Raw genomic sequence first — 23,740 nt, forward strand, 5'->3', positions numbered from 1 at the left:
TTTTAATACAATTTGCAGTGTAACAAAACGAAGCAGGCCATTTTCTGACGTTGAAGATGAGATTGAGCTACAAATAAAAAATGGTTTGGACATAGGAGTAGAACTCCATTCTCGGAAAACTGCTGTTAAAATAGTTGATCACATTGCAAAGAAAATTAAAAATGAAGTATTTACTAAAACGATTGTACAATATTTAAAACTCTGTGTCATCATTGATGAAGCTTGAATCGTATTTTATAAACCAGTGATCATAATTTTTGTAAATGTTGAAGATTGTGATCTGTGCAAAATAATTTTTCTTGAGTTGGTTGAGTTGAAAGGATAGGATGCTGAAGCTACTATGTATATATAGACATCTCTATTAAACAGTTTGCAGGATTTGGTAGCAGATATTTGAAAACTAATTTGGTGGCATTCTGTTCAGATGGCAATAGTTGAGCGCAAGTCAGGGGTGAGAAGTAAACTTAGAAATGATCTTCCTGACATCATAATTTAGCACTGCTTAAATCAGCGCTTTAAACCAATTTTAGATGATTATATCTCTGATATAAAGCAGGTGAGTCACTTCAAAGTGTTTATTCATAGATTAAACCTACACGATCTTCCACCAATCACACAAAAACCAAATGGAACTTTCAACATTTCGGAAGAAATTGGACTAGAAATTCTGAAGATTGGTAGAGTTTTGGGGCCAAGATGGGCTGTCTGCAGTCTAAGATCAACACTTGCTGTATGGCGTGCTTATCCAGCATTATACAAATATTTTTTTACTGAGAAAAAATATTCGGGAATAGCTAGCTGTATTTGCAACAGATCCTTTCTGGAGGATTTAGCAATAATGATAAATATACTACAAGAATTTTTTTTTTACTTTCTAATGCCCTTCAAGCCAGAAATTTAAATTTAGCAATAGCTGAAAAACTAATAAAAAAGGCCATTAAGGCATTTGAAATGCTCAAAGAAAGTAGGGGAATGTTTGAAAAGAAAATTGAATAAACCATTGCTTTAGACGCCTTTAGGAATATTGAGTTTGTTGAAAACCAAAGATATAAAGGCTGTCCTCATCAAAAACTACTTGAAGCAGCAATAAAAAATATGAAAGTCAGATTGATGGATTGTGATCACTTAAAATCAAGAAATAATGTACAAGAAAATGACAATAAAATTCATGAACTGGTAAACATACCTGAGCCAGGTTCTTGGAATATTGATGAAGTTTTGTTCCTTGGAAAGCCGCTGAAGAAAAATTATATGAATCCAGTAAGTTCTTTCATCACGAAATCAGCATTAATGATTTCCGTGATTATGTGGAAGATGTCCTACAAAATCGCGACAATCATGAAATTCCAAATACTGTGCTGAAGGCTAAAAATATCATCAATAATGTTGCTCTAAGTTCCACAAAGGCAAAAAGAGGGTTTTCAAGAATGAATATCATATATTCAGATAAAAGACGCCGCCTTACAGTTGGAAATGTGGCAAACCTGGTAACAATTAATTTATTGGCCTCCCAATGGATTCTGGGATCGCACTTCTTCAGTTCAAATGTGGCTAAGGAAAAACCACGTAGCTAATAGCAACAGGGTCAAACGTGGAAGGAATAAATATTTTGATGATAATCAAGTGACGATTTGGAAATTTTGAAGTATTTAAAGTATACTAAATAAATCATTTCAGTAAGATATTTTTGTTATTATTTTTCATGGAAAAGAATGGGTGTGTGTAAAGCGAGATAGAACCGGTTGTTAAAATTTTGAATCCCACCACTGTTTGTTTGTTTGTTTTGAATTTCGCGCAAAGCTACACGAGGGCTATCTCTGCCAGTCATCCTTAATTTAGCAGTGTAAGACTAGAGGGAAGGCAGCTAGTCATCACCACCCACCGCCAACTCTTGGGCTACTTTTTTACCAACGAATAGTGGGATTGACCGTAACATTATAACGCCCCCACGACTGAAATGGCGAGCATGTTTGGTGCGAGCGCGATTCGAACCCGCGACCCTCTCGATTATGAGTCGAACGCCTTAGCACGCTTGAGCCATGTCGTGCCCCCCACCACTCTATACTCTAAAGCCAATCAACTGATTAATCTTCTATATTTTGTTGTTAGCTACTTTAAAAGAGATCATTTCTATTTTGATGTCTCCTGTAAAGTTACATTATAAACATATCAAAAACACATTAAATATATATATATTAGACAGAAGAGATGTATGTAAGATGGCAAAAGAACTACAACCATAGCCCTTCCAAACACAGAAATGTTAATTGTAACCCGTGATAGTTTATGTCTTTTTATGTTAATGTTTGAAATGTTTTGTTAAATTGAGTACTTAATTTTCTCTCTATATAGGTATTCTTCAATACAAATTTTATTAAGAAATTGTATACGATATGATATGTATGATATGAATGTTATAAAATGTATTGATGAGAGATTTGAATTCACACTTTTTACTCTGTGAAATGATGGGAAACGGTATTTGAAATTGAAGTTAACTTGTTCAAAATATGTTAGAATGTAAGCAGTAAGCTAAATGACTTTCTGTATCTGAATATCTTCCGTACATAATGCCATGTATATAAACTATTATTTTCAGTAACATATAAAATTGTTTGTAGTTTTGAACCATTTAACCATTGAAGTAACTGTTGTGAAATCTCAAGTTTTGGTTTGCAAAAAATACCAAACAAAGGAAAATACATTCTGATGAATTTGATTTTCATAAAAATATACAGTAAGGTTGTTGATAAGATTATAATTACCAGATGATGGATATCAATTGCAGGATGAAAATATTTCATGCCGTTTTGCCAAAAATGTTAAAGACTGAATCAAAGTAAAGAATATAACAAAAAAGGACAAAGCAACACAGTGTGTGGTTTAAATTCAACACAGATTTTGTAAAAAACAATAACATCTCATTTTAGTAAATTTCTTATAAAAATTAAAGTATAAAACAAGGTTCTTATTACCTTTTGAAATCACATGATAAATACTATGTGGAAAGGTTTGTTGGCAGTATGCCATTCTCAAGTGCACTGTTTTAGCTTACAGAAATGAATAGTAAGAGTGAATGTGAGAAAATGCATTTCTTAAGAAAAACTGAATTTCTGAATCCGAGTGATTGGAAGAAAACTGCCAAACATATAAGAACAAAATTAAAAGTAACATATGTCTACTTGTAGTACACGTCAGAAAAACCAGTGGATAAAGTTATTGGTCAGCAGTTATTTGTTACTGTTGGAAGATCTCGACAGAGGAAAATTGGCTATAGACTAACTATATTCATTCCAAGAATGAGTGGACTTACCACTTTATATAAAGCATATAGTGTCATATTTATAAGAATACGTGTTATCCAAGTTATAATCATTCCACAAGTAAAAGTAGATAGTACACAATCTGCAGGTCCTGTAAAATCACTGTATGTGTATATAAAAGCTAGCCATCACAAGACGTCAAGAGGGTTTTATAATATTGTTTGGTCGCTACAGCCAGTATACTATAAGCCTCGAAAGCCATAAATGCGGTAAACAGTTATTAATAGAAAAACTGAAGAATCTGAATAGGAACTTTTACAGATTTTAAACACTATAAACCGATTAACTTCGGACGTTAGTGTTTCTCCGAAGCCATCGCATAACTTCAGAAGAAAAAAAAATCACGTTTGTAAAACTGATTATCTGGCATCACTGTAATGTGAAGTGTATCTGTGTATCAACATACAGGTAACTTGCGCCTTGTGGACGTAAACCGTCGATAAAATATTCAGTTGCAAACCAGATACAAGAGTAGATGTTGCTTGTGAGTTTGTTAATTTTTTATATATCAATATTATTTGTGATTTACCCGTATTATCAATGGTGTTACTATTTGTTTGTTAAAGTATAATTGTGTTAAGAAAGAAAATGAGCCCAGTGCATTATACATGCTTGATACCCATCTGAATACCATAATGTAAGTTACGAGGTAAAATTTTAATGGTGTGCTCAAAGTTATTGTTCATTACAAATTTAATTTCAAATGTTTTTATTTTTGTTGTTCAACTATAATTTACAATGGAAGGAAGGTAATGCAGGATTCAATGTGGATCATCCCTTAGTTATAGAGATTATATGAGGCAGATTTAATGGATCGAGGTATAAAACTTACATTACTTTGAAAGAATATAGTCATTCGTTAATTGGATTTTCTTCTAAGACATTTCAACAGTAAGGTCTCAAGAGACATGCTGTTCATTGTCTTTATACTCTTCCCTTTGACATGTTGCACTTGAACATTTGTTACTTTCGCTATCCATACGCTTGTTTGTAGGTGTGTTGCAAGAGGACGTTTATTACTTTCACTTTTTTCTTACAGAATGTTTGGAATTTTTCTTCATCTTGGTCAGAGTCAGAAGTTTTGCTGAGAAATAAATTTTCTTTCACTCCTGTTACATATTATAATTTTTCTCGGTCAAGTCTCTGATTTATTATGTTATGTATTATTATTTCAAATAACCGGAAAGTTGAAATTGAATTTAGAAGTTAATTAAATGTTAATACGTTTTAAATTTATGATATTTGCCAACAAGATTGATACACACAGTTTTCTTAGTACAAATATATTTTAATATACAAATGGCCCGACAAGGCCAGGTACTTAAGGCGTTCGATTCCTCATCTAAAGGTCACGGGTTCGAATCCCCGTCACATCAAACATGTTAGCCCTTTCAGCTATGCTCGCGTTATAAAGTGTCGGACAATCCCACTATTCGTTGGTAAAAGAGTAGCCTCAGAGTTGGCGGTGAGTAGCAATAACTTGCTGCTGCCCTCTAGTCTTACACTGCTAAATTAGGAATAGCTAGCGTTGATAGCCCTCGTGTAGCTTTGCGCGAAGTTAAAAAAGAATAAACGTAAAAATTAATATACAGACAAAAACAATACAATTTATAATAATGGTTATTACCAATAGTTATTACAAATGCTGTTTTATATACAAGAGTTTACAAACTTGCATACAATACTGATTCTTATATCGGTCTAGAACTGAATATTTTATCGACGATTCAGGACCACGACGAGCAAATTAATGCTGAGTTGATATTGTCACATCTCGCTTAAGCTAGCTAGCTTGAGTGGCCTCACACTGCTGACTATTGCAGATGATAATGTTTAATGTCATAGAAATTTCTACTTCCGAAGCATTTCACTGTCGTTGATCAGTTTGTAATGTTCGATATCTATAAACGCTCCTGATCACATTCTGTAGTTTTTCGATTAATAGACGTTAATCACAATTATAGCTTACTAGGCCTATAGCACACCTACTATCGCTTGCTAATAATATTCTCTTTCTCTCTTGTCGCTTGGCGAGTCGATTTATAGACGTTCTTGAAAGCTCACGTAGTAACAAGCAGCTACAAGAAAATACCCAACACTGGAACATAACAACACCCTAGCGAGCACCAACAAAGAAAAAGCAGAAGCCTTCAGACATTAACTATACAAAACACATTCAAAATGTATAATGATCCAGACATAAACAACTATTTCAACAACCATGTAATAAATAACAGAATTATACAAACCATATTTTCCAATCAATATTATTAACAATAACATTAATAACTCTTGTGACTATAAAACTCCATTGCTCACCAAAAAAATCACACTAACTAAACTCAAACAAGCAATCAAGAATTAAAAAACAAATCATCAGGAAATGACGGCATACAAACAATTCTCCTCAAAAAAGGCACTCCAAAATTATTTGACCACCGATTAGCTATCTTTAATTTATCTTTCTACTCTGGATACATCCCACCTGGAAGCAAGCTAATATATTAATGTTCCACAAAGAAAGTAAATCAGCCAATAAGCCAAATAATCATCGACCAATCAGCCTGACCAGCTGTGTAGGTAAAATTCTTGAACGAATAATAAGTAATAGACTCTCCACATTTTTGGAGATTTCTTCAAAATTACCTGAGAAAAAAAAACAGATTTAGAAAATTTAGACAAACGACAGATTATTTAATTAGATTAACTGAAACGATAATAAATAGCTTTAATAAAAAAGAATGCGCTGTCACTTGCTTCCTCGATGTCGACAAAGCATTCGACACTGTATGGCACAATGGTCTTCGGTTAGGTATGTACGAAATTTCGCTACCGCGTAGAATTATTCGCTGGTTATTTAACTTTTTGGAAAATAGATAATGCAGAGTAAACGTAGAGGGAACTTTCTCCAAGTTCTTCACTCCAGAAGCTGGAGTCCCTCAAGGAGGGGTGGTTAGTCCTATTCTCTTTATCGTGTATGTAAATAATATGCCACTTGAAGACCCAAATCATGGATACTCGTCACAGTTCGCCGATGATGTAGCAATTTGGAAAAGTGCCCAAACACCAGAAATAGCAGCCACTAACATACAACCACAACTAAACAGAATAAGTGAATACTACCAAAAATATAGAATCAAAATAAACACAGCGAAGACACAAATAGTAATATTTTCAAAGTCAACGAAACATCAAAAAAGTTCAACCTCAGATCTACATGAACGGAAAGCTTCTCCAAACTGCTACATGTGCAAAATTTTTAGGGTTAACGTATGATTCGAAACTTACATGGATAAATTATGTAAATAACATAAAAACAAAAATTTGGCGAAGAATAAACTATGCTAGAAGTCTAACTGATAAAAACTACGGAACAACGTCAGAAACCATCATTAAAATATACAAGACATACATTAGACCTGTAATACACTATGCAGCTCCTGCATGGATCAATGTAAGTGAAAAACAAATACAAACCAAACTCCAAACATTACAGAATACACTAATTACATCAGCATACAGAGTACCTAAAACCACTTCATCAAAGTTCATGCACAATCACTCAAATACACAAACAATACCAGATAGACTCCTAAAGAGTACAATAAAATATTTTGATAAAAATTGGCGAAAAATGAGTTGTTATGCGAACTAGACAGGTATTGTATATATGATGAAGAGAGACCTAAACACCTCTTCCCGATTAATTTATACATTAGATCATTTAGTTAAAATTAACTTAATAAAAAAGTAACAATATATATATATTTATATATATACTAGTGCTAAAATAAAACAGGCCACCTATGATCTAGACTTAGATAATCTAAAAGTATAATATACGTGGACATTGCCCTGAATAGGGCATGAGTAATGTTCACTCTGGCCCTCATGTATTGACTTTAAATATATTAAGCAGTCTACCCTAACAATGAAAAGGAAGGAGGAAGAGGTCTAGTGTACCTGACCCTCCCGGGTATACAAAATTTATATACCCAAACACCTAGAGAGAGAGAGTGTGTGGTAACAATACTATCAATTATTAGTATTATATACTCCCCTAGTACATTGTTGATTTTTATGCTCAAGAAACTTTTACAAATATGGAGAACAGGCGGGACTTGCGCAATAATAATATTCTCTTTCTCTCACAGTCAGGAATATTTGTCACATGCAAAAAAAAAAAAAAAAAAAAAAGCAAACTGTACAGAAACAAGCGTAGGCATTAAAATTAATGTACAAAGATAAATCCGTTACGCTCCTATTACTTGTGCATATATTTCTTGTACACTAAGGCAATACATCTGAGAATATTATACTGGTAACTTTTGGCAAGGTTTTGCCAACTTTCTTAGGAACTTGAATCAGTCATTTTACATTAACAATAGATACTTTTAAAAGTACAGGTTCAATTTATGCAATATCATGTTGTTGTAAAACTGGTTATTCCTATTGTATTGAGTTGTCTGTTGAATTACAGGAACTGTAATAGTGTATGTATCACAGGGTAACATGAAGTTCCTCTGAGTATCTTACTTTTAAAAGTACAGGTTCAATTTATGCAATATCATGTTGTTGTAAAACTGGTTATTCCTATTGTATTGAAATGTCTGCTGAATAACAGGAACTGTAATAGTGTATGTATCACAGGGTAACATGAAGTTCCTCGGAGTATCTTACTTATTAGAACAAAGTAAAGAGACTGGACACAGTTTGAAAAATAAAAGCAAAATATTTATTAAAACAGAAACCACAAGTACAGTTTTGAAAAAGAATTGGAAAAAAAAACAACCAGCGCGTAGCTGCTTATTCTGTCTTTCAAATTGTAGTTAATTAAACAGCATTGTGTTTATACATAAATAACACAAACACCTGCATTCCACATTCGGCAGAATAAACACTACGAGCTAAGTAATTGGAATATCTGTCATATATTATTATGTTGAAACAACAAATGGTGTACTGACTCATGAAACGTGTGTTGTTTGGAAAGTTCTGAATTCAAAATAGGTAGAATATTTTGTTTCAAGACATACTGTTTATATTATTTCCTCAAGCTACAAAACCCTATTTTGACACTCCTAACTATTACAGCTTTTACATATGGAGAACATAATGTCAACACTATTGTTAAATCCTAATCTTATTTTATTACTTTATTTCTGGTTACAGTTTCTCTTAAAGCTACCTCTACTGTATTCGTTTGAAGACCTCTATTCCATCTTTTTTTCAAGTTAACAGTTGCTCAAAATATTGTGGACATAAATCTGTATAATACCAATACTGTCCTACTTGAAACAGTTTTATAAAATACGTAGTTGGTGTATTATATCGTTTCAGGACGTAATGGCAACTTGCAGATTGGCTTCATGCAATATGGATGACTATTGCTCTGCCCAGAATGGCCATGGTCAGGGCGCTCGACTCATAATCTGAGTGTCGTGGATTCATATCTCTGTCACACCAAACATCCTCGCCCTTTCAACTGAAAGGGGTGTTATTATATGACGGTCAACACTATTATTTGTTGATATAATAGTAGCTCAAGTCTTACACTACAAAATTACAAATGGCTAGCGAGAAATTAAAAAAAATATATACAAACAAACAATTACTCCTGATATCATACCACACGTTATCATTGATAATGGTACTGCATGTATGATTACTCTTATGCATCATGATAAATATACATCATATGCTTGTAACATGTACATAGCATGTATATTTACACCTTGGAGCTGTATGTGGAGTCTCAACACTAGATTGTAATTGTGTGACGTTTAAACATCCAACGAATATTGACGAGTATTTATACCAGGCTTTATGGTATTTTTAAGTTGTAAAGCTCTATAAATTCATGCATATATATTCAATTGAAATATAACAGAATATGTCATAATATAATACTCATATCTAAAGAAAAATATTTATTTTAAATACGTTTTATAATTGTTATATTTATACCTTCGCCTTCCTCCTCTCAGCTGGCCATATAGTAAGACCGGTTGTGGTTTTGTTGCAGCTAGTCAGGTTGGCTCTGAGAGTGGCGTTCTGGACACTCTACAAGAACTGCAACGTATAAATTAACAATTATTAATTGCTTGTACTAATGTGTCCTTCCTCCATATCGACGGAGTTTGGGTCATGACAATTCTACGACCTTCTTCCACTGTGACGACCTAAACTGTGGTGGGCTGTAGCCTCAACATACTTTATCTGAAATAAAATATTTTCTAAATATAATATATAGCTACGAAACTTATGCTTCACTTTTGTCATTGTCCTGCTGAAATGTGAATTTTCGATTCTATTTTAAAGACTTGAGTGACTCAATCTTGTTTACCTCTAGGATTCATTTGTACTTTGCACCATCCATTGTCTACCTAATTTGGAGAAGATTTTCAGTCCCTGCTGGTGAGATGTTTCCTCATAACATGATGCTGCCGCCATCTTACTTGACAGATGGGATGGTTTTGACTGGACTGGTCTTGCAGGAGACATAACACTTGAAGTAGACCAAAAAGTTCTATTTTTGTCTTCCTTACCACAAAACGTTCTTTCACATCTTTCCAGTATCATTTATATGCTTTGTCGCGAATTCTATACCATTTTTAAGATGATTTTTAGTAGTGGCTTGTTTCTTGCTACTCGCCTATCTAGGCCAGTTTCTGTAGAGACTGGGATACTGTTAATGCAAGAGCACTGGCTGCCACCTTAGGAATGAATCTTTGCATCTAAACAGATTAAGATTTGCTGTAGCAAAGGGATTTAGTAATTGCGTAATTGTGAATATTCTAATTTTCTTTGAAAATCTAACTTACTTACATAATATCGGTGTTTTGTATCTTTCTGGACGATTGAACAGATTCTGAATATAAAACCATGATTGCAATCTTAGATGGCAACAAAATAACGAACCTTTACATGAAGGAGGAGTAAATATATATTCGCAAGATTGCTGGTATTAGTATTAAGCCTTTAATTAAATATTAAGTACAGAATAACGTTTACTTCTTATGTCATCTTCAGGTTAACAAAAAACAGTATTGAGAAAACATTTTTACTTCAAATAGGTTCCTCGTTATCACAAGGGGGTAAATACTTTTGCAGGACACTGCAAACAAATGATACAAGACATCAGTATAGTTGCAACAACAAGTTAATAAAACCTAGGTACATTTATCATGCCTGCCATATAAACATCATATTACATCCACAAACATGGGCATCCCCATAGAGAACAAGGAATACTCCCCCCTCAAAAAATTAAAAACACAATTATTAATTTATTCATTCAGGATATGTATATGAATTGACAAGTTACTTATTCATTTACATAATTTCACACTACTTATTAAACTTAATTTTTATTTCTAATAAAAGTCGTCAGGTTAGTCAGTAGTTTTACTTACAACCTCCAAATACCTATCCTGTTGCTAAATATTTAAAAATTAGATAATACTAAATCTGAATTACAAACCAGAAGGAAAACATCCAGTCAGAAGCAATGTTTTTATTGCCTTGCTTTTGAATGAGTAAGGAAGTCGACTGTCACTTTTATAACACCACTACAACAGAAAGTGCATAACTTATTAAGTATCCTCAATACTCTAATCTTGGACCTTTCGACCTGGTCAACTCAGCAAGAACGCACTAATTTCTGGTACATTAAGATGTTGTATCATAAGTTTAAATATTACTGTGACATACATAATTATCAATATATATATATATATAGAGAGAGAGAGAGAGAGAAAAGTGTGTTAAACGAACCTGGTGGTTAACGCACTCTACCCGCAATTTGAATATCCAAGTTCGAATTCTCGTCTTTCATCATGCATGTTATATAAAGTTGCTGACTAGGTTAGCCATCCAGGTGTAAAGATTAATGGCTTAAAACGTATCGGTCGGCTCCACACCAGTTCTGATTAAGGTCGTAATGGGGAATATATGTAAATAATGTTAATGTGTAAGTTATTCGTTTAGGGAAACTAAAGTCAGACAATTTGAGGTATATCCTATGGAACACATTTCAAGCATCGTGCTTTCATCAATTTGTTTGCGCGACTAAGATGAACAGTTCACTAAATATTCAGAATTTTAAATCTACAAATCATCTTATGTGCTACCTGTATGACAAACAGCGATGTTATAAATCCATCAGGTTCAACAGTTCAAACATAAATAACTTTAACTTTGAATTACTAAACAGAATGACAGCAGTAAGTTTGTCCGGTTACTTCAAACGAGAAAAAGAAATGACTGACAGTCACACTTATAATGCTCCATAAATGAAATAACCTCAATTATTAGTTTGGCACAATAATCGCTCGGGATCACCTTACCTAACTCACTAAAGATGTTGTGATTTCTGAGAAAATACAGTGTTGAATCATCAGTTTAAAGATAACTATGATAAATGAATAATATACATATATGTTTTTGTATTACCATATAAATTATTAATAAATACTTATGTCTGATATGTTAATGTTTTCACGGGAATATATAAACAACGAAAAGAAGATGAGCAAAAACGAATGAATATTTTCCTAAACATCTTACCGGTTACACATTTCGATTTAATTCAGCGTTGTATAACTAAACAGAATGACAGCAGTAAGTTTGTCCCGCTCTTTTAACCGAGAAAAAGGAAAGACCGATTGTCACACATAATGTTCCATGGATGAAATCACGTCACTTATTACGTTGACACACTAATTACTTGGGAACATGCGGCTCAACTCAGTAAAGGCGTAGTGATTTCTGAGACAATATAGTGTTCAATCATAAGTTTAAAGATAACTATGATAAATGAATAATATATATATATATATATATATATGTATATTATATTACCGTATAAATTATTAATAGATACTAATGTCTGATATGTTATTGTTTTCACGGGAATATATGAAACACGAAAAAAACGAATGAATATTTTCCCAAACACCTTACCGGTTACACATTTTCGATGTAATTCAGCGTTGTATAACATCTGAAGTTATGAATGACTAAACACTTTAGTAGAGTTATCATTTAATAACTTTATACAATTCGTGTGCTTCAAATGTATGTAATATTAATCTGTATTCACTTTCTTCTAGTAGTTGTGTCTATAAACAAACTTTCTAACTTATTATGTGTATAACGTACTATAACAGAGTGAAGTTTCCACAAGGAATGAAACTGAAGGTAAAAGTATTTAAGTCATGTGATCTTATACTGTGAAGGGGAGGGTCCCATGTTTCATATCATCACTTTGTCATTGGTTGTCATTAAACGCACATGAACCAATCTAAAAAAAAAGGCGTGCAATGATTGCAACATATTCTGATAAAGCAATTAAATTTAGGATAGATTAGATTTAGGAAAAATTATTGGCTGAAAGATGTTGGATGAATAATATATAAAGCGTTTACTAATCTGAATTTTTCATGAAAATAGCAGCAACATTCTCAACATGAAAGTTCTTCTTGCAGTTTTTGTTGTCCTCGTGAGCCTGACTTTAACGAAAGGCGATGCGATAGAAAAGCTTGGGAACAGCTGTGTGGTAAGTTAATTTTCAAACTTCATTGATGTATAAAATATTAAGCAACGGTATTAGTAAAATAGGTTTTATTGTTTTATATCTGTATTTGATCAGTAGAAAAAAGCTAATATGATAAACACTTCCTTACATCTAATAAAGTATTTTAATGAAACATGAGAAAATATCCTTTTAAAGTAAATCAAACTTTTTTATGCAGAAATTAATAAGAGTAATCCTGAAAAATTGAATGACATAAAAGTGTGCAACCGAAACGTTTTGGGTGGAAAATTGAAAGAGGTAGGTGTTTGTAATCTTATGATTAGTTATTTTTTGTTAATTCACTGTAATTTTCGAAACAATGTGTTGATAACGCCAATCTATTAATTTCAACCTAAAAACCGTCTTGATATAAAAATTGTATTTACAATTTCACATATACTGAGGGTTAGTTTTATAAACTAAGATAGGATGGCAGTGTCTTAAAACGACAATATTCAACTGCGGTATAAAAGTACCTTATAACATTTTGTTACTTCTACATCGGGAAAGCTAATCATGAAACGTTAAACTTTGAATGTGTTACGTACAGAAATATAAACTCTTGATTTTTGTAACTGATATTTAACAAAACTTTAAGGCGGCGAAAAGAAGTGTTATGATAAACATAAAATATTTATTAATGAATATTTCTTCGTATTGTCATATTTAAACATAGCTCACAGATCTAGAACGATATGATTTTAACTTCAATCGTTTGTTTTGTGTTTTTGTTCTTTGTCTGTCTCAAAAATATTGCATACTTTCAGCTTATAAACACTAGTTTATGTCTAACACAAATTACCTCAAGTAAATCGTTCCCATTATATTAATTTATTATTGAAAGGTTAAACCTTAAGTTTATAATTAAATTATATGACAGCCAGAAAGCTTTAAAATGCAATATAAAAGCTAATATAACAAAGTATTTTTCATTTTAAGCTTCCACAAGCAATTCGAGAGTGTGAAGAAGCAAAATTTAATGCTAACAGTTTCAAAGAATTCGTGAATGAAATGTGCACTGAAGAAAGAGAAGCAGATTTAGAGGTGATGATTGACTATTTTATTATTTTATGCTTGATATCTGTTTACACAATAAAACTTTATTCTTTGACAATGAGATGATTTTAACCAACAAGTGAATTGTTTACACATTAATTATTTTATTTAATAAGACTATAAGACTCGGTTTCAACACTGAATTCAGCTCCATGTCTTGTGTAACATAGGCAATCAAATGAATTACGTGACTTTATAGCCACTTGTTAAATTATAGAAGAATGAGATGTGTAATATACGCCACCTCAGAACTATATTTAATGTAAAGTTTTAAATAAATACATCTTATGTTTTTTCCAACCTTCCAATCTTATAATATCTTAAATATCATTAAGTACTTTTATCTATGAATGCAGGATCTCGAAAAATGTATCGGTGAGAAATTTGCAGCAGCTCAAGTGGATCCAGAGATTGCAGTCACTGAAATGGTTAACATCTGTTTCTGAAGACGTAAGTTGTTATACTGGACAAGCTTCAGATTTATTATGTTACATACGTTACGTAATACGATTTCAAATAACCGGAAATTTGAATTTAAAAGTTAATTGAATGTCGATATGTATCAAATTTATGATATTTGCCAACAAGATTGAATACACACGGTTTCATTTCTTAACACAAATATATTTTAATATGCAAATAATAACACAATTTATAATAACGGTTATTATAAACAATATTTATAGATAACAATTTTACAAACTCACAAACAATATTCATTCTTCTATCTGGTCTGGAACTGAATACTTTATCGACAGTCCTGATCCATGAAGAGCGAATTAATTCTGAGTTGTTACACAATACACTTCTCCTGATGGCTAGCTAGCTTGAACTACTCGTACCTTTTCACCTACGACAATATGTAGCATGCTCGTGGAAATATTAACGCCTGAAGTTAATTCACTGTAGTGAAACGACTTGTATTGTTCGAAATGTATAAACGTTCCTGGACAAATGTCTTTACTTTTCCGATTAATTAGCGTTTTTTGTTTTGTTTTTAATTATAGCTTCTGAGATTTATAGTATACTGACCGTTATGAACCAACAATATTATAAAACTGTCTCTCGTTGAGTTGGTTTATAAACTTTAAGGCAATATTCTCAAAAGATCACTTGGCAATAATATTCGAAGACATCTTAAAACATATATTGTTGATTCTTACTCTCGAGAATCTTTTACATACTTACAGAACAGCAGGACTTGCACAATACACATACACATTTGACAGTATGAAATGCATACACTTCTAAATATATATTAAACGGAACGAACACAAATATTAAAACAATTTTAGATTCGTTACAAAGTGTAAAAGGTTAAATAAACCAGTATGTTATCGATAAAGTAAACTTGTCCTGATTTTGAACATCTTATGTGTTGAAAACACATTTAATAGAAATCAAGATTTTTTAAATAGAAATTGGTAAAACTTCCTACCATAGAAATATTATGAGTAAAATTCCACATACATTTACCACAATCCCAGCAAAGAAGACCTTAAAGCAGCCAGCCAGAGTGGTAATTATGTGGGTATTTGATATAGAATGTCTCAGAGAACCCTCCTTATAAAGTTTCTACTACAGTATACTTCAAAACAATAATGCTGTGGTAAATAGTGTTATACAGTTACTGTACACCAAAGACAATTGTGTCCTATTTATCTTTTATAACTATATATATAGCAACATTTTGTACTATTTAATGAGATGCTACATTACTGAAGAGATATTAACCAGTTCATATATACAATCAGAAGTCAACGAACTAATAAAACACAAATATCAAATATATATCTATGTGGAGATAAACTAATATATATTTTTATATAAAATAAATACTTTAAAATATTTCGTTTTCATGACTATCAAGCTAATATACAGTATATGAAGGTATTAAATACAAATATTTTCTATCATAATTATATTAAATCATTGACACATATATATAGAATTAATAGTTATTAGGTTTGTTCTAAGTGAATTTATACTAGCATTCAATTAGTATAATATAATTCATATTTCCAGCTTTGACAGGTCACTCAACAGCTGATGAAGACCAGTCTACGTATTACCTATAATATAATGATTTGAATCTGTTTTGCTTTCTTTCTTTTGGGATATGTCTAACTTTGAAATATCTTTATTTAGAAAATAAAACTTTGATGAAGTTACAAAATCTTTGAATTTGTAGTGATTTCTTGATATAGTTTTTAAGTTGTTTGTTAGTTTTGAATTTTGCGCAAAGTAACAAGAGGGCTATCTGTGCGCTGAGGGCATATAGTGTGATTTTGATCTATAAGTTATGATTTTAGTACGTTTAATAATATAAGATGTATATACTTCTAAATATATATTAAAGTAGAATAGCATAGATATTAAAATAAATATATAATATTGAATCCGTTACACCTTCCTTCCTCCTTAGAAAATTGAAAATTGGCATTAGACAATTTTGAAGTAATATATATATGTATATACTAACGGTTTCTGATTTACATAATATCCGCTTTAAGTAAAGAATTCTCATAAACTCATTGACATTTGTCGAATTGTGAAAAATTTATTTTACATCATCTTCTCCATGCGCTACTGCTGTCGCCAAAAGCAAACTTTCGAAAGCGCTCGGGTTTCTTTTTTATTTTTATCATTTTATTTTCATTAAATGGTGGTACTTTCATAAATAGATTGAGTTGTCCAAGTTGTCGTTTTGTCTTGGTCGATTGGAGTTAATTCTAATTTTCTTTTCTTTCAACCTAACATTTTTCTCGAGCTTGTTCGGCCTCGAGACGTTTATTTCTCTTTCAACTTTGATACGGGTTTGTTCAAGCTCGATTTCTTTGAGTTTTAATAGGATTTCTTACTTATTATTATCACTCAACTCTGATTTGCTAATGAATACATTAATGTAATCCCTTAATGCTTCCTCAGACAATAAATCATCATTGACTAATATATCATTAATACGCTTTTTTAGTTCATTTTGTGTTACTGATTTCTTCACCTTTAATTCTAGAACTTTGGCAATTTTAAGCAATTTACTTTTATTATACCTTTCTAGTTGTTCGAGAGAGGGTGATTTAAGAAAAATTTTGATAATCAGACATGATCAAATCTTGTTCACACTGATAAATATAAATTGAATTATTGTTTGATATTTGTTTGTTTCTAATTAAGCACAAAGCTGTACAATGGACTATCCGTGATATATCCACCACGAGTATCGAAACCCGAATTCTAGCGTTGTAAGTCCACTGGGCGGCAACTGGAATTAAGATTTGAATTTTAATTTAGAAAACATTTTGTCTATGGTACAGATTCCGGACTAGTCTCCTACTTATTACGTTACGTATTACGATTTCGAATAGTCTGAAATTTGTATTTGGACCTCATTTGGATATCGATATGTACCAACGTCATAATATTTGTCAACAAGATTAAAACACACAATTTTATTTCTTAACACAAATATATTTTAATATTAAAACAATAATACAATTTATAATAATGGTTATTCGAAATAATGATTTATATACAAAAGTTTCACAAACTTATAAACAATACTGAGTCTTATATCTGGCCTGGAACTGAATATTTCATCGATCGTTCACGATCAATGAATATGTTTTACGTTGATACACAGGTACAATTCACTTAACACGAAGCTAGCTATCTCTAGTCTTGGCTGGTCTTACACGGTTTATAAGCTGAGCTTTCATTAAGGAAGATATCTAATGTTCTCGTAGAAAGAGTAACGTCTGAAGTTAATTCTCTGAAGTTGGATGGTTTGTAATGCTCAAAGTATACAAATGTTCCTAGTCAAATATCATAAATTTCCCATTAATAAGTGTATATCGCAATTATAGCTTCAAAAGAATATAATACACTAAATGCAGCAAACCAACAAGATTCTGAAAACTGTATCTTGGCGCTTCCATTTATAAACTTTGGCGAGGTTTATCTTCAGGATTTCTTTGTTTCTATAGAAATGTTAATTTCGTTAAAACATTATTTTCTAGACGTTCTTATTTTGGTAAATAAAATGACATAATGTAAACTTTTATGTCCATAAAATATGACAAATACGGAATATCAGAATAATTATTTCTTACTTAGAGTGCCCCTAGTGGCACAGCTGTATGTTTGTGGACAAACAACACTAGAAACCGGATTTCGAGCGCAGACAACCCATTATGTAGCTTTGCCATTAATTCCAAAAAGTAAAATCTTACTTAGAGTGTTTAGGTTATACCAACAAAAAGAAAAAAGAGAGAAATAATAAAGTGCACACCAGATAGCGATAAGATCAGACTGTCATATTTAAAAAAAACTACTTGCATTATTGTTTGCAAACTGTAGCTATTTGCATGTTTCAAAATAACAAATCATTTTATCAAAATCTATACTCTTTGCATTTTGCAAACGACAAATGAATTTTTCTCTTTAATGTATACAAATGGGAAATAATTCAAATAACAAATGGACTGCATTCAGTTTAACTAAGATTTCTTTCACAATAACTTAATTATTTCTTCATTATACACAATAAGAAAGTATCCAAAGTGTATCGACTTATCATTCTGGGAAGATGCAAGATTTCTTTGCTTGAAAACATTGAATTAAAGTATTATTGAAACATTCTTGACAAAAATAAAAATTATTGGATTTCAAACCGAAGTGTTTTGATATAAATTTCTGGTGTTTAATCATTAAAATAAACTATGAAATATTAACTTACTTTGTTTTAAATCTACTGGTACTTCAACGGTAGTCTAGGAACTTATTGAGATAAAATCGGGTTTTCGACACCCGCAAAGTGCAAAGCAAAGAAAGATCATTATGTAGCTCAGAAATTAGCAATAAATACGTACTATGTTTTAATACTTTAAAAAAAAACAAACGAGTTTACATTCAAACTTACATATTTTAATCAAAAGTAAGTTACTGAGTAATTTAAGTCTTTCGAACAGTTTAAGTATGATACACTAAAATACGAAATACTGGTCTTTTGGCTTATTGATTTATTGCGATAAAGATCCAAGGTTGAAACCACAGTATACAGAAATAAATACATTCTGTACCTTTCTGCTTTGTGAGTCGTAAAGCCATGTACCCCTCTTTGCCCAGCAGGAATTTGAGGGTTGTAACATTAAAAATTATGTTTGGAAGCCCGTGTAAGCAGAGAACAAATAAATAGCCCATTATGTAGCTTAATAACTAGCAACAACCTCCAATGGTACGACAGTATGTCTGTAGACACACCGCTAAAAACCGGTTTTCGATACCTGTGCTGGGCAGACCTGTAGAGCTTTGTGCTTAATTCCAAACAATCAATCAAGCCTAAAAACAAAGAAGAAAAAACGTGAGGATCAGTCTTTCTTATTTAAACATTTAATATGATCTCTTATTGTGATCTCTTACGTGGTCATTTATCCAGTGTAGTACACAACCCTAAAGATGTCTTTCATATTGAAAATACCAGATTTATCTAAAGCACAGACATATACTGCCATCCAGGGGTGAGAAGGCTGACATGTTATTTAATGTTATTGTAGAATTCTATTTCAAATTTTAAAAATGAGAATATATATAACTTTCACATTCTTTATTAATATATTTTTAAATCCTTATTTCAATTTTGAGATAACATATTAAGTAATAATACCATTGTATCCAGGAGAAAGAATAATTTATCTGCAAACTGTCTTTTTTCACTACAAAAACAGTAATAATTAAGATCTTACTTCTATGTATACTGATAGGCACTATGATCTTGATATCAGAGGATCAAATAATGTATTTGAATATTCAGTACTTTATTGAAATGTAAATTTTATTCACGTATAATAAGAGCTACTGTTGAAAACAAAGAATTGTGGATAAGCACAATAATATCAGCTTAAAAATATCATTGTTTCGCAATTATAAAAATTTCTGACTAGCTTTTTTTATATTATATTTCAAAATATGACATTTATCCACTATCTAGGTTTTATTATTCGATGTAATGCTGAAACTTATGTTTTCAAAAGAGGAAGAGATGAAGGAGGAGTTGTAAGAGAGAACCAGTGGCTGAAACTTTAATACACGGAAAGTGTTTCTATAGGACACACAATAAAATGTATAAGGTTTTCAACGGAATAAAACTGTTTAGATATCTGACAGAACTATGGACGCAATATATATCTTATTCGTGAATGTGTTTTATATAACAGATTTTTAAAGATGAAAATTGTCGACACTTTTTAGTTTACCTTTACCCAGTAAATCCAGATATTAAACACAAGGTTGAAAAATGTGAAGTTTGAACTATTTTTATTAACTGTTCTTTTTGGAAAAAACTATAATAATAATAATCTACATAATATATATTCAACGTTTAATAGTTATACCACCGCTTCAAGAGTTTCTCAAAAAATTAAGTATGGTTATATTAAGTAAAGTTCAGAAATACATATAAAAACTTTATATATATATTTCTTTTTATTAAACATTTTCAGAGAAAACAAATTCGATACTCACTTTGAAGTTCACTATGAAGATTGTAAAAATATTTATAATGGAGAAGCCAACTGATAACCTTGAAGTCTTAAAAAATGCATTTAATAACAATGATAACCTTTCAGAGGTTAATGATATTGATAGAAAAATATATTAACAGGCTAAAATTAAATACAATCACTTTATCAAGTTAACAGAAATCACACATTTATAACATGTTTTTGAAATAGTTTTGCCAACATAACATGATGAAGTATCACATACTTTTTAAAATTTTTATTTCTACTCACAAACTTTCAAGATTAGTTTTTAATGAGAAGCCTTTCGACAGCTTAACAGTAACTTATTGTTCCAAAATCAGAATTTGAAATCTGTAGTGTGCAAGACAGCTTAACAGTAACTTATTGTTCCAAAATCAGAATTTGAAATCTGTAGTGTGCAAGACAGCTTAACAGTAACTTATTGTTCCAAAATCAGAATTTGAAATCTGTAGTGTGCAAAGATGGATTTTGTGTAATTTTGTGCTTCAAAATAAACACATAATTAAATGAGAAAATTTTCATAAAATGTATCTTAGAAACACTAATCCTGTAGATGAGTGATTTAACCAGTAACTGAGTGTTAAGACATCATTTCATCTTACGCACTTGGCTAAACCCTTGACCAATTAGAACTGGGTCAACCTTTATACTTAAATCTACAGTTGCAGTATGACACGCCAAGCTCTAGATAGTCATTCTCTCATTTTCATTTTTTAACTTCCATTAGTCAGTTTTCAAAATGTCTAGAGGATGTTGAAGAAGGACGCTACACCAAGGTACTTAAATTGAGGTAATTAGGACCTGCCCATGAACTTGGCACCCACGTATTATAGAAATAATTTAAAAAACTTAAAACCAGAATAACTTACTTTGAAAAACAAACCATCACACTCACGGGTGCAGACCAAAAATAATAACATGAATCTATAAAACATTTATTAGATCTATAATCGACTTCGGCTTCATGATAACATGAAACCATCCCACCTTTTTAAACTACAAAAGCTATGAAATCCTCAGTCAATTACTTCTCACATTATACACCAGCATGTTACGATGAAAAACATACCACACTACAAAAGGTACAATAAGAACGTATAATAAAGCTCTCTACAAAAAACAAACAAACAAAAACAACTGTTAATCGTAACCTTCTAACGTCTCGCTTTCATATAATTGTTGCTACTCCCAATTTTAGCTAAATACCTATCCGCATACAACTTTTTTCATCAAAACAACCTTGCACCATACCCCAATAAACACATCTCATCTTTTGTATGTATAACTTTGTTTAGGTTAGTATCATTCAAGTTCTCAAATCTTCAATCTTCATTAGCCTTTCATCTTCAGGCTTCATTCGGTCAAAACTAGTGAAATTGGGTTTTCTTAGGGTATTTCTGTTGCCCCTCACCAAAAATGTTTCAGCATTGGATCCATAGTTCCCAGTCACAGCACTTTGGTTTACTAATCCCTAACGAAGCCTTCTGTTGACGTAGTTTGTCTAAATCGACTTCCATCACTACTACATACCTCAAAAGCGCCTGCCTTCATTTCTAACATCCTAATGACGCATTTAATTTTTGTTTTAAATTCTCCATTGGCCCAGAAATTTAGGTCAACGTATAAAAATCTAATTCACCATATTCACCAGTCTCGACTGGAGCGAAGGAAGATTCCTTAAACTTCAAGCACCCATGATAATTAATTATTTCTCTTGAACTTATTTATCATCACAATAACCACCAGAATTAATGATGATGACGACATCCAAAAAACACCTTCACACGTTTGTGAACACTGCAAATCAAATAAACACAACACAACCATAGAAAACACCCAAATATTAAGTAGGGAAACAAATATAAACAAACGCAAAAAACTAAAATCAAAATTTAACCAATATAAAGGAACACCTTTATACCTATACTAATTAATAACCTAACATTCACCTGCAACGACCCTACAATCCCGTACCCATTTAAACTCTCGTCCCTAAGACAGATGTCCGCCAACAGTCACATTCAAACTCTCACTTTCTTAACCTGAAGATGACCTAGAAAAGTCGAAACGTTGTCCTCTCCTTATCAATAAAAGCGTTAATATCCATACCAGTCGTTCTGAGATACATTTTTATTTCAAATGGGTTTCTCGTCATCAAGAAATGTCTTGTTTGTAAACTTGTGGAGATTTCTTGGAACTAATCAGAAAAGAAATAGAAATTTGGGGCATTTTTTCATTGTCATATATTAAATACACTCATTAAATGTTCGTTAATATTAAAGTATCAGTTGTGAAATATATTTTAGTTAATTCGTAGAAGTAGGGTTAAAAGTATTATTTTTAGTTACATTTTGAAAATTAATATGCATATGTGCACTGGGCACTGAAGTGTCCATTAGTAGGAATGTAAGGGTTAAAGAAAATGTATATTAATGACTTAATAACGTCAAAGATACATGTATCCAAATATACACACGACAAAAAAAAAAAGCTTTCTACATAGCACAATGGCCTTAGATATAAACTATGCAATCACAATACACTTACTCCACTTATCAGGTGGATATGAAGCTTCCTAACTGTCAAGACCACAGAAGCAAAAATAAATTACAGCTTTTTACCTTCATTCTCACTGTAAGCAATCGATCCGCAGGGTTCTGTTTTAAGCTCTTTACAAAGTGTTTGTGCATGATGTAAACTTCCCAACTCTCCCTCAAACACAAGCCTCACAACATGAGGACACCGTCACCCAATGGAGCTAAAAATATATTTGATACTCAAACCAGTAAACTTCTGTCAGTTCAAAACCCAACCCTAGAACATGATTAATACTAATGAACCAACACAATACTCCGCTGCAGTTTACCACCTATTTCTGAACTCAGATTTTAAACAATTCACACATGGACAAAAGTTGCCATTAAAATTTCTTTCGACTCCACCTTACTCAGAAATCTGGCTCTAAATTATAACCAATCCTAAAAAAATATGTAGAGTCACGTGTAATAACTAATGAGAATTCACCACCATCGACATTACAAATAAAAACATATTACATCTATTAAAGCCACTGTAAGTTAGATAAAGAACCAATTATGAACATGGATAATCGAGGAAGCAATACGAACTGAACAAAACTGTAAACCAATAACCTCAGGGTGCCAAGATACCTTTACAAATCTGTTAAGCAATTTCCGTTCATGAGATCTCTTTATTCCTTCTATTGTACGTATATTCCGGTATCT

At 31.7% G+C, this 23,740-nt stretch overlaps 1 long non-coding RNA gene across 2 annotated transcripts; it reads left to right on the plus strand.

Annotated features, from left to right (window-relative positions):
* The first annotated feature begins 12,727 nt into the window (after positions 1–12,727).
* Positions 12,728–20,251, plus strand: LOC143222071 (uncharacterized). 2 transcript variants are annotated; one of them, XR_013011988.1, is made up of 5 exons: positions 12,728–12,882; positions 13,079–13,158; positions 13,840–13,944; positions 14,313–14,406; positions 19,943–20,251. It is a non-coding gene; the product is annotated as an uncharacterized LOC143222071 (long non-coding RNA). The 2 variants fall into 2 exon arrangements; XR_013011987.1 differs by lacking the exon at positions 19,943–20,251 and adding an exon at positions 15,982–16,132 and having other exon boundaries at positions 12,729–12,882.
* The last annotated feature ends 3,489 nt before the right edge of the window (positions 20,252–23,740 follow it).

The sequence above is a fragment of the Tachypleus tridentatus genome, chromosome 8 (assembly GCF_004210375.1).
Source record: "Tachypleus tridentatus isolate NWPU-2018 chromosome 8, ASM421037v1, whole genome shotgun sequence".
NCBI classification, from domain to species: Eukaryota; Metazoa; Arthropoda; class Merostomata; order Xiphosura; family Limulidae; genus Tachypleus; species Tachypleus tridentatus.